The sequence below is a fragment of the Homarus americanus genome, unplaced genomic scaffold, assembly GCF_018991925.1.
Source record: "Homarus americanus isolate GMGI-L3 unplaced genomic scaffold, GMGI_Hamer_2.0 scaffold19905, whole genome shotgun sequence".
NCBI classification, from domain to species: Eukaryota; Metazoa; Arthropoda; class Malacostraca; order Decapoda; family Nephropidae; genus Homarus; species Homarus americanus.
The window spans coordinates 110568-115512 of record NW_024736087.1 but is presented as its reverse complement, the minus strand read 5'-3'; positions in this window follow the sequence as shown (position 1 = coordinate 115512).

The following is a 4945-nucleotide window of genomic DNA, read 5'->3' as shown; positions in this document are numbered from 1 at the left end:
CTGGTGTTACTGCAGTATGCAGTCTCAGAGCTGGTGTTACTGCAGTATGTGGTCTACAGAGCTGGTGTTACTGCAGTATGTGATCTACAGAGCTGGAGCTACTGTCGTATGCAGTCTACAGAGCTGGTGTTACTGCAGTATGTGGTCTACAGAGCTGGTGTTACTGCAGTATGTGATCTACAGAGCTGGAGCTACTGTAGTATGTTATCTTTTGGTGTTGTCTGGTGGTGGTGATGTATACCCTCTGTCATCTGGTGGTGGTGGTGGTAATGTAGCCTCAGTCATCTGGTGGTGGTGGTAATGTAGCCTCAGTCATCTGGTGGTGGTGGTAATGTAGCCTCAGTCATCTGGTGGTGGTGGTGGTAATAGCCTCAGTCATCTGGTGGTGGTAATTAGCCTCAGTCATCGTGGTGGTGGTAATGTAGCCTCAGTCATCTGGTATGGTGGTGGTAATGTAGCCTCAGTCATCTGGTGGTGGTGGTAATGTAGCCTCAGTCATCTGGTGGTGGTAATGTAGCCTCAGTCATCTGGTGATGGTGGTGGTAATGTAGCCTCAGTCATCTGGTGGTGGTTGTTCCTGCAGATTAGTAATAGGCAGATGATTAATATACATACTGTATATAGATATATAGGCAGAGATAAATATGTATACAGATAAGTAGATTGATACATATGTATTAATAAATAATGAAAGTTTTAATTGTATTATCTGTTGTAGTTACGGTGTTGTATATCAAGACCTAAGTTAATACAGCATCTCCCTGGCAGATTAACTGTACTCGTGGCTGAGGCTAATATATTCTGACCAACCTTTTCTCGTGATATCTACAGTATTTTTAGGCCCGAGTGGACAGTTTTTCAGATGGTGAAGGCGAACAAATGACGTAGGAAACATACTTAAAGAACATTCATTTTCACTGTGTTGAGTGTCTGAGTGAATGTCCGAACTCAAAGTATATATATCTCCTTTGTCATAATGTTTTCAGTGTTTGGACTCGGGTGCCTGAATCACCATATATATTACGGTCTTCCAAACATCAAAGCGGCCCAACGTAAACAAGATTTAAATACAAAGGCAATGACGACAAAACAACTCAATTATATTCAATCATTATCTTCCCAAATTACTTTTTATATATACGATACGACACCATTTTTCATCTTTAGATATAATTCAATGATAGATAATTACCCACGGGTGTTTTGATTAGAAGATAATGACGTGACCTCAAACAAGTCAACTAAGCGGTGGCGGAGCGTCTTCTGGGCTGGGTGGTAGAGAGGGTGGGGACATACACAGAGAGTGTGGGGATAGTGGGAGAAGTGTGGGGAAGTTTGGTGGGAAATTATAATATCAAAGGTAGGTCTTGTCTTTCCCTCTGCTTGTGTTGATGATGATGCTCCTGGCGTTCCTTGAGGTACACACACACACACACACACACACACACACCCTCACTCTCAACACTCACAAGACACACACACACTCATGAATTAGATGAGAGAGTGAGAGGTGAGACAAGGTACACGGGGGTAGTTGGCTGTAACAAGGAAGGTAATTGGCACACAGAGACACTGAGGCACTCCCTCCTCCCAGTCAGACTCTGCAGTGCCTGGAATAGTGCCATACACTTTACACGTAACAATGTATACCATTGTATGTAGTATGTACACTATATTACATGTACACCATTAATACATGTACACCACATTAAGTGTACATCGTCAGTAATCACATGGAACGCTTGACCTTACCATATATCTTAACCTACCTGACCTCATCGTGACCTAACCTAATCCTACCCTTAACCCCTTCCTGATCTAACCTTAACCTAACTTAACCTCAAAACAGTGCTGGATGGTCTTGTGAATGTTTATATTTACTATGCAACCTGTCACACGTCATCTGCCATCGTCCATTACTTAATATTCGTCCTTCAACAAGTTTAAGGTGAACTCAACTTGAATACCAAAACACCTGGTGGACGGTGTGTGTGTGTGAATCACTGAAGATTAGACACCCCAGCTTATTTCATCTTTAGAAAGAGGTAACGTAACCTTACCTTACCTAAGATAGTCAATACCTAACCTAACCTTTTACACATATAACGTTACATACAACCTTTTAAAAGACACACCATGACTACAACTATGACAGAGGCGGTTCCAGTATTACGTGACCATCAACATCCCTCACATTACCGACGATTCATATATAAACTTTTCACCTTTATACTCGGAACTGTTGGTGATTATGGCGGTAAACTTGCTGCGAGACTCTACTACTTGTGTTCTCTAGGATAATGGTTGAGTGAGAGATATTATGGCAGGAGATAGAGATAGAGAGATAGAGATTCAGCGTTCGTGCAAGACCTCCTCGCCATCATCGTCTCAGGCAAAATCTCTCTCGCATCTTTTTATTTATTTTTAATCTCTGGAAAATAAGGATGTGACAAATCTCTTTCCTTCCTTCACTCATTATCGTAATATTGTCCACCATCGTAATCTATCTTACTCGCCAGATTAATCCACTAACGATTAGGCTTAACACTTCAGGTTCTCAAAATCCCGCCGCCGTTCGCTGAGTAAATTTTTCCCTTAGGTGAAGACGATACAACACGCGCAGGGGTAGTCAGGCAGTCTAGGGTAACAACGGCGCCATATTGAACCTATATTTTATGCTAAGGAGTAAATTGCCAGATAATGATAAAATCTAACTTACGAACTTTTAAAAATCCATCTTGGTGTTAAAGTAATCTAGTTTATTGATGAAATTTAACTTACGAACTCTTGAGCATCCATCTTGGTGTCGTAGCTTAAGTGAGCCAGTTAGACGCGTTCTCACATCTGCAGACAAAGAGAGAAGATTTAGCTTAGAGTATGAGAGGAGCTAATAGAGACGCTGTGTGCCGTATAGCATTAAGGGCCCTCTCCTGCCTGTTAGCACACTGGTGTATAGGCAGAGACGGTCCATTATATATCTCTGTATTACCTGATAATTGACTCTATTACTGGCGAGGAAGAGAAGGAGGGAGGTGGTGGTGAGGGAGGAAGGGAGGGAGGTGGTGAGGGAGGGAGGTGGTGAGGAGGGAGGTGGTGAGGAGGTGGTGAGGGAGGAGGTGGTGAGGGAGGAGGTGGTGAGGAGGAGGTGGTGAGGGAGGAAGGGAGGTGGTGGTGAGGGAGGGAGGTGGTGAGGGGAGGGAGGTGGTGAGGGAGGAAGGGAGGTGGTGGTGAGGAGGAAGAGGTGGTGGTGAGGAGGAGGAAGGGTGGTGGTGAGGGAGGGGGTGGTGCTGGGGTGGGTTACTATGGTGACGGAGAGCAGGGAGAAAAGGGCGGGGAGGGAGTGAGAGAGGGCGGAAGGTAAAAGGGAAGGAGAAGGACGACTAGGAGAGAGGAGGGATGGAGGGAGGAGAATAAACGGGAGGGAAGGAGGGAGGAGGGAGGGAGGGAGGAAGGAGTGAGGGAGAGATAAACAGGAGGAAGGAGGAGGAGGGAGGGAGGGAGGGGAAGGAGGAGGGAGATAACAGGGAGGAAGGAGGGAGGGAGGGAGGCTGTCAACACCACAACCTGAACTAATAACAAGATAATTAACCAATTTTCCAACCTATAAATGCTGGTTCTCACGACGCTATGTCATAAACACCCCCATGAGCGACGAGGGGTGAGGGGGAGGGGGGAGGGGGTGAGGGAGAGTGATGGGGTGAGGAGAGTGAGGGGGTGAGAGTGAGGGAGGTGAGGGAAGGGGAGGTGAGGAGGTGAGGGAGGTGAGGAAGGGAGGTGAGAGTGAGGGAGGTGAGGAGAGTGAGGGGAGGGAGGTGAGAGTGAGGAGGTGAGGAAGGGAGGTGGGGAGGTGAGGGTGAGAGAGGAGGTGGGGAGGTGGGGAGGTGAGGAGAGGAGGAAGGTTGCAGGGGTTAGGGGTTAGGAGGGACAAGGGTGAAGGGGGTGAGGGAGGAGTGAGGAATGTGGGGAGTGAGAGGTGGAGAGGAATGGCGGTTTAGGTAGAGTGAGAAGAGGAGGTGGGGAAGGAAATCTGAGGGGAGAGGTTCAATAAGGAAGGGACGGACACTTATTGGTTCATGAGGGGAGGTAGGGGTGAGGGGGAGGTAGGGAGGGAGGGTGGGGGGAGAGGGGGAGGTAGGGAGGAGGTAGAGGGGGGGTGGGGAGGGAGGGGGTAGGAGGGAGGTGAGGGACTTAGGTAGGGTAGAAGGGATCGAAGAAGGAATGAGGAAAGAGATAAGAAGGAAGGAATGGAGGAAGAAGATGAGAGGGAAGGAGGGAGGAGGGTTTACAGTTTAACAAATTTATCGACAAAGCTGGAGTACAGTTTGTCTATTGTGAAATTCAGTCAGATCTTGACACTGAGGGTAGTATCACTCCACTGCCACATAGGACAGAGGTTCATACAAAGATAAACATCAAAGTCATTAACAGTATATATAGGTCAGAGTCATGTGGGTGATGTCACTGTTCCTGCAAAGAGGAGGAGAAAGGGGAGGAGAAAGGAAGAGGAGGATTAAGAGGGAGGGAGGAAGAGAGGGAGGGAGGGAAGGAATGAGGGGAGACACGAGGGAGGAGAAAATGAAATACAAATTAGATGTGTGGCAACAGAGTTAAGTAGTTCCTCTGGTACTTCTAGACACTTCCTCTGGTACTCCCTTAGATCCCTCTGGTACTATCTACCACACACACACACACACACACACACACACACACACACACACACACGATCTTCCTTGGACGAGAAGTTTCTTGTGATATGTTAAGCCGGGAGGGGAGGAAAGAGGGAAAGGAAGGGGAGGGGAGGGAAGAAGTGGAGGAGGGAGAGAGAAAGGAAGGGGGAGGGAGGAAGGATGGGATGGAGGGAGGGGTGCTTGTAGACTGTGTATATAATTTTCTCAACTTATGATTGTGTAACATGATAAGAGGTTTAGTAGCCACCCGACCATCA